The following is an 8,241-nucleotide window of genomic DNA, read 5'->3' on the forward strand; positions in this document are numbered from 1 at the left end:
CCAAATGTGGATGTTGCCTATCCTCATTACTTTCAATAGGACACACATTCAAGTGACATATTAAAGTGCCTCCCCATCCACATTATGCACCTAACTAGGCAAGCATAACCACATATGATTGGCTCTGGATTAGGACATATATCTTGCCGCACAGCATTAGCTGTGCCACTATAGAATGGAAAGAAAGAACATCAGGAATGTTGCCAAGTCAAAGGGGATGCATTCCTCCTCCCCCTTTTATTCAGAGTGAGGCAATGAAAACACATCATTTGTCCCTGATGACATCATCATGTGGCCAGATCTGATTGTTACATGATGGTGTGACTCTCATGTTCTCCAAAACAAGTAAGAAAAAGTGTGTGAAAGAGTGGAAGGTAGGGACTTTCTTAGCAAACCCCTCCTCCTTCCAAGTGATAACATTCATATCAAAAATTACATCTCATGAAAACCTGGCACAGCTACACTCAATCCAGCAATATACTTTGCAGCTGCAGTAAATAGGGCAATCCATATGGCAGATTCTATGTATTTATCCCTGCAGGTGCAGATCTTTGGATTGGGATGAAGGGCTATATTCTGTCCCATTCTATGTGTGAAACATCCCCATACTAAGTATGTCTTCTTGGAAGTGAGACCCACTGAACGGAATAGCCCAGTGTATTTCAGTTTAGTACAATGCTGATTTCTGAAAGAAAAAAGTGTGCTGTATGTCTCAATGTTTTCATCCTAAACCTAAATGTTTCCTTTGTATTTATTCAGTTTATTGGCCTCAGGTGGAAGACATTTTGTATTTTTATTTTGCTGGTCAATAGACTGCAATAAAATTTTGTCTATCTAAACCTAGATGGAGGTGAGTCCATGGGAAACTTCTCTTTCCATATTCATATGAAAATATACATGTAAATTGAGGATAATAAAGAACAGCACTCTGAGTATGGAAAAAGTACCTTTCACTCAAGTTACTATAGGGACAAGAAATGAGGATGTAGTGGGAGCGGGGACAAATTTACTGCCTGTTTCAGTGTAATGGACCCTTTAGGGAACAGTGACCATAGTGCCATCCAATTCAGCATACATGCGGGGAGAGAATCACCAAGGAAGTCTAACACAGACACTTTGAAATACAGTTTAGGAAACTTCTCCAAAATGAGGAGTATGGTGAAAAGAAAACTGAAAGGGAAAATCAAGAGAGTCACTTTGGTCCAGAGTGCATGGGGTTTACTCAAAACCACAATACTAGAAGCCCAGTTAGATTGTATACCCAAAAGGAGGAAAGGTACCACTAAGTCCAGGAGGATGCCAGCATGGCTAACAGGTAACGTCAAGGAAGTCATAAAGGGGAAGAACACTTTCTTCCAAAATTGGGAGGCCTGTCCAAATGAAGAGACAGAAAGGAACACAAACTCTGGCAAAAGAAAGACAAGGTGACAGCAAGGGAGGTGAAAAGAGAGTTTGAGAAACATTTAGCTAAAAGCAGCGTGGAATAACAAAAGCTTCTTTAAATACATCAGAAGCAGGAAACCTGCCAGGGAGGTGGTTGGGCCATTAGACAATGAGGGAGTGAAGGGGAATATTAAGGATATAGAGGGAGTGAAAAGAATTATTAAGGATAATATAAGGAAAATGAGGCATTGAAAGAGATTTTTTTGGATATGGAGTTTGCAGAGAAGCTAACCCCTGCTAACTTGGTAACCCCTGCTAACTGGGCAAAGAGGCACCTTTTAACGTGGTGATTCTCTTTATTTAGCAGGGGGAGAGTAACTGGCCCTATCCACCCCCAGCACAGTACCTCCAGTGACTGTTGCTGGTGTCTATCTTGTGTTTCTTTTTAGATTGTGAGGCCTTTGGGGACAGCGATCCATCTTATTTATTTATTATTTCTCTGTGTAAACCACCCTGAGCGATTTTTGGAAGGGCAGTATAGAAATCTAAATAATAATAATGAGTTCTTTGTGTCTATCTTCACAGCAGAAGATACTGAGAATATACCTGTTCCTGAACCAGGCTTTTCAGGAATGGAAAGAAAATAAGAAAAGGTGGGGACACAGGCACAAGAACAAACAAATAAAATGAACCCATGTAGAATGGGCAAGGTACAAAAATGCAGAGGCACCATGGAAAGTGAAGAAATACTACATATAATCTCAAACTGAAGGCATCCAGAAATCAGCAGCAAAAAAATACAACAATGTAGACTGTTACAAACTCCCCAATGGCAAAAAAGCACTCCCAAAACAATAGTACAAACACTGGTAAAGTTAACAAACTGGTGTGAAGCTACTGGTGCCAGTTTGCTGAAAGTCCATCCTCCAACATGAAGAGGTAATCCCCTCTGCGTAGACCTTGGAAAATCTGGAAACTTTGCACTGGAATCTTGAAGCTTGAATGAAGACTTGAAACTTAAAAAACTTGACAGACTCCCTAGATGATAGTCTGTTTCACATACATCTTCATCAGAAGTTCCTAATGTCTTTACATCAATGAACATTAAAATGTAACATCAACAGTGCAAAGAACAACATGACATATATATAATGCAAATGCAGCCACACCAACCTTATTTGTGGGAAAGCCTTGTCATAGGAGCAGCACGAAAGTGCCTGCAGAAACATGCTATAATCCTTCATGAGCAAACTAAACCTTAGAGTTAAATACTCTCTACAAAACTCAATCAATCACATGTGGGGTGAAAATAATTAGCCAGCTGGGCTCATCTTCATACCCCCCCTGATCTTAAAGAAACAACCATTTCCAGAAAGCCATAGGAATGCATCTCATGGGCTCTTAAATGCTGTAAGGTTCTCTCCAAAGGAAGATCCTACCACATATATGAAAAAGCCTTATCACTAAACACAGCACCAAAGTGCCTGCTAAAAATGCTAGACCCTCTTAATGGACTTAACCATGGAGTAAAATTCTCTCCACATATATCAGTCAGTAACATGATGGGTGGAAATGTGAAGCCAGCTGGACTAATCCTCATACCCTTTAATTATAAGCCAAACACAATCACAAAACACGCCTACCAAAAATAATACATGTAATGGGCCCATACATGAAGTGAAATACTCTCAAATGGAGAATCCTATGTGTATACCTTAGAACAGCACAGGAAGATCAAAGTTACATTGGAATCAAACCTAAGGTAAGAGGAATTCTTCCACAAAATATAATACCAATGGGGCAGCCAATCTTCTATATTAAGACCTGGAGCACCTGAACTACAAGGTCTTCTACACTGAAAATGGACCTCAATATGGATGTGACTAAATCAGGAACCAATGGCGGTGATTCTCCAAACAAAGCTGCTTTTCATCTGTCTCTGGGTCCCTTGCTCCTGTGAAAAGAATGGGGGGCCCTAAATTTCCTCTAGAGGCTCTATCCAAACATGGTCTCTCCTCTTGAATATAATTATAATCACCAAAAAGAGTGGAGAATTCCTCCTTATCTTTGCCCTCAAAGTATGATGTGCTAATGTCATCTAGCCATGATTTTAGGTGTATTATGCGGGGTAACTGGAGCAGTGAACCAGTCATAAACATGGCCTGATACATAATCCTAACTGTCTCTTGTAAATTTCTGATTTTTAAATTCCTTGAGTCTCTCCTGAAACTGTAAGATATTCGCATCTAGATCCTTACACCTTTTCTCAAACAAATCTGGAGAAACTGACTCCTTCAATGTGGTTTCACAAATTTATTATTTCTCTGTGTAAACCGCCCAGAGCAATTTTTGGAAGGGCGGTATAGAAATCTTAATAATAATAATAATAATAAATTAATAATAATAATAATAATAATAATAATAATAATAATACACCTGGGCTATACCTGTTATCAGATACACTGCAGGAATAATAGACTGGACCCAGGCAGAGCTAGAGACGCTAGATCGTAAGACCAGGAAAATCATGACCATCAATCATGCTCTGCACCCCCTCAGTGATGTCGATAGGCTCTACCTCTCTCGCAGCTCAGGTGGAAGAGGAATGCTGCAAGTCCATCAAACAGTAGAGGAGGAGAAAAGAGGCCTTGAAGAATACATCAAGGACAGTGAAGAAGATGCACTTGAAATGGTCAATAATGAGAAACTATTCAACACCAATGAAAGAAAGCAGGCCTACAAGAAAGAACAAGTCAAGAACCGAGCAGAAAAATGGAAAAACAAGCCACTGCATGGTCAATATTTGCACAATATAAGTGGAAAATCAGACATCACCAAGACCTGGCAATGGTTTAAGAATGGTAACCTGAAGAAAGAAACAGAGGGTTTAATACTGGCTGCACAAGAACAGGCACTAAGAACAAATGCAATAAGAGCAAAAGTTGAAAAATCCACCACAAACAGCAAGTGCCGCCTTTGTAAAGAAGCAGATGAAACCATGGACCACCTAATCAGCTGTTGTAAAAAGATCGCACAGACTGACTACAAACAAAGGCATGACAAAGTAGCAGGGATGATACACTGGAACATCTGCAAAAAATACAAGCTACCTGTAGCCAAAAATTGGTGTGACCATCAAATTGAAAAAGTTGAAGAAAATGAATATGTAAAAATATTATGGGACTTCCGACTACAAACAGACAAACATCTGCCACACAATACACCAGATATAACTGTAGTCGAGAAGAAAGAAAAACAAGTCAAAATAATCGACATAGCAATACCAGGGCATAGCAGAATAGAAGAAAAAGAAATAGAAAAAAAATCACCAAATACAAAGATCTACAAATTGAAATGGAAAGGCTGTGGCAGAAAAAGACCAAAATAATCCCAGTGGTAATTGGCACTCTGGGTGCAGTTCCAAAAGACCTTGAGGAGCACCTCAACACCATAGGGGCCACAGAAATCACCATCAGCCAATTACAAAAGGCAGCTTTACTGGGAACAGCCTATATTCTGCGACGATATCTATAACAACAGCAACAACATTGACAATAAAATTCTGGCATCCCAGGTCCTTGGGAAGGACTCGATGTCTGGATAAAACAAACCAGTCAATAACACCTGTCTGACTGTGTAAAATAATAATAATAATAATACCAGGGGATAACAGAACAGAAGAAAAAGAAATAGAAAAAATCACCAAATACAAAGATCACAAATTGAAATTGAAAGGCTGTGGCAGAAAAAGACCAAAATAATCCCAGTGGTCATTGGCGCCCTGGGTGCAGTTCCAAAACACCTTGAAGAGCACCTCAACATCATAGGGGCCACAGAAATCACCATCAGCCAATTACAAAAAGCAGCTTTACTGGGAACAGCCTATATTCTGCGACGATATCTATAACAACAGCAACAACATTGACAATAAAATTCTGGCATCCCAGGTCCTTGGGAATGACTCGATGTCTGGATAAAACAAACCAGTCAATAACACCTGTCTGACTGTGTAAAATAATAATAAATAATAATAAATGAGTTCTTTGCATCTATCTTCACAGCAGAGGATACTGAGAATATACCTTTTCCTGAACCAGGCTTTTCAGGGATGGAGGCTAAAGAACTGAGTCAGACAGAAGTGACAAAAGATGATGTTCTAAACTAGAAAAATTAAAAACTAGCAAATCACCAGGGCCAGATGACATCCATCCAAGAGTCCTTAAAGAACTCAAATGTGAAATTGCCAACCTCCTTTCAAAAAATTATAACTCATCCCTACAATCAGCCTAGGTGCCAGAGGACTGGAAAGTATCCAATGTAACACTGATTCTCAAAAAGGGATACAGCGGGGATCCTGGAAATTACAGGCCGGTTAGCTTAACATCTCTTCCAGGCAAATTGATGGAAAGCATTCTCAAGGATAAAATTGTAAAGCACAAGGAACAGGCCCTGTTGGGGTCTCCCCTGCATGGCCTCTGCAAAGGTAAATCTTGCCTTGTGAACCTTTTGGAGTTCTTTGAGTGTCAACAGGTGTGTGGATCAAGGTGATCCAGTTAACGTAGTATACCTGAAATTCCAAAAAGCTTTTGACAAAGATCCTCATCAAAGACTCTTGAGTCAACTTAGCAGTCATGGGATAAGGGGACAGGTACATCTGTGGATTGCTAACTGGTTGAAAGACAGGAAACAGAGGGTAAATGGAGAATTTTCACAATGGAGAGAAGTAAGAAGTGGGGTCACCCAGGGATCTGCACTGGGACCGGTGTTTTTTTATTTATTCATAAATGTTCTAGAAGTAGGGGTAATCAGTGAGGTGGCCAAATTTACAAATAACACCAAATGCTTTAGGGTAGTGAAATCCAAAACGGATAGTTTTGGATTTCACCCCTGCTAATTTGGCAAAGAGGCACCTTTTTATGTGGTGATTCTCTTTATTTAGCAGGGGGAGAGTAGCTGGCCCTGTCCACCCCCAGCACAGTACCTCCAGTGACTGTTGCTGGTGTCTATCTTATGTTTCTTTTTAGATTGTGAGCCCTTTGGGGACAGGGATCCATCTTATTTATTTATTATTTCTCTGTGTAAACCGCCCTGAGCCATTTTTGGAAGGGCGGTATAGAAATTGAATTAATGATGATGATGATGATGATGATGATGATAGTGAGGAGCTCCAAAAGGATCTCTCCAAACTGAGTGAGTGGGTGACAAAATGGCAAATGCAGTTCAGTGTTGGCAAGTGTAAAGAGATGCACATTGGGACAAAAAAAACCCACACCCAACTTCACTGATGATTTAAGCTGTTGATGACTGACCAGGAGAGGGATCTTGGGGTCGTGGTGGACAGCTCATTGAAAGTGTCGACTCAATGTGCGGCAGCTGTAAAAAAGGCCAATTCCATGCCAGGGATCATTAGAAATGGAATTGAAAATAAAAATGCACAAGGCAGGTCTTGACCAGTCATTGGCTGGCAGACTGTTCAGGGGCGGGGCACAAGCTGCCGTCGTGACTCGCAGCCCACCCCAAACTCAGTTCATAGGTTTTGAGCGACCCATCCCTGGCTATAGCGTGGGCTTTTGCTGGTTGGTCCCCAGAGGGGCTGGGTAGGAATTTTTTGGCCCCTGATAGATTGGCTTTGTTCAGGTTCTTTCCTTTCCCTTTTCCTTTTTCTACCTTACACTATTGCCTTAGTTAGTTTAGTTTAGTTGGTTCCCTTGGTCACAACGGCAGGTACAGTGCAGTTCTTGGATATTTGGCTTCTGGTGAGCAGCTTTTCAGGCATGTATTTTGGCGTAAGGCGGGGTCATGGCTGGTCCCTAGACGCTTTACGGCTCAGAGAGTGCTGGCGGTGGCTTACTGCAATCTGCCAAAGGAATCAACACCATCTAATGCTTTACAGCTTGGGGGTGGCAAAGACTCGGCAGGTGCCTGCACATTAGGGGGCTATGATGGACAGCTGACGGCCTTAGGCCTGATGCTGCCTGGAGCGGAGGTGTATCACCCGAGGTTATTCTGGCTGGCTTGCGTGCAAGCGGTGAGTTCTTCAGAGCCACGCTGTTGGAGGTTGGAGCACCAATCCTCTCCGTTTTTCATTACTTAATTAAGTTGTGGCCCTATTTGAATCTATAATTTTGTCTCATGTCTTTGTTGTCCGGGTGCAATATTAGATAATCGCTACTTTTAAAAGTGTCTCTTTAAAAGGTGGCCCTTACTGCCTCCTACCATCAGATGCTTTTAAAGTACTTACTAAAGTTTTAATAACTATAATCTTCTTTAAATGTAAGGGACAAAAATAGACAACAGAAGAATGATTATTAATGAGTTTGTGTGGAACAATACATGACTGTGTTGTCCATTTATTTTTTCAGTGTCGTGATATATTTGTCCTAAGTTCAAATGAGTTCTCTTCTTACAGGGATGCAACTTCCATTTTTCTCTCTGTCTTCCTCCTACTTCTCTGACATGTTGTTTTTCCCCCTTTACACTGCCAGGGAATCATTCTTGAGTAGAAGAGAAAAGCATTGAAGTCACTTACAAGTTTGTTTGTTTGTTTGAGTCTTCACACATAAAATGGAAACATAAAGTCTGTGCTCTGAACAAGTATTGTGATTCAGAGAAAGCTATGTCTTGGTTAATCCAAATCTGTTTCTACCAGTTCAAAGGTGAATTGTAACTAGGAGAATTTGCCTGTAATTGTAGAATATTAATATCTTTTTAATGAGCAGTTCACAATTATATAGGTGCAGTTAATTCAGATGCATAGTTCAGCATCCCTGACAAAAACCAGAGGTCTGTCAAGATATACCAGTCTCAATTTTGGTTATTTTGGACCATCCACATTAGCTAATGTGGTTCATATTGTTA

The 8,241-nt window shown here is 40.6% G+C and overlaps 1 long non-coding RNA gene across 1 annotated transcript; it reads right to left on the reverse strand.

The window, feature by feature from the left end:
• Window positions 1-2,117: 2,117 nt before the first annotated feature.
• Window positions 2,118-4,680, reverse strand: LOC128324554 (uncharacterized). The gene is made up of 2 exons (XR_008306933.1): window positions 2,557-4,680; window positions 2,118-2,470 (listed from the first exon to the last, which is right to left on the reverse strand). It is a non-coding gene; the product is annotated as an uncharacterized LOC128324554 (long non-coding RNA).
• Between the last annotated feature and the right edge of the window lie 3,561 nt (window positions 4,681-8,241).

The sequence above is a fragment of the Hemicordylus capensis genome, chromosome 4, assembly GCF_027244095.1.
Source record: "Hemicordylus capensis ecotype Gifberg chromosome 4, rHemCap1.1.pri, whole genome shotgun sequence".
Classification (NCBI taxonomy): Eukaryota; Metazoa; Chordata; class Lepidosauria; order Squamata; family Cordylidae; genus Hemicordylus; species Hemicordylus capensis.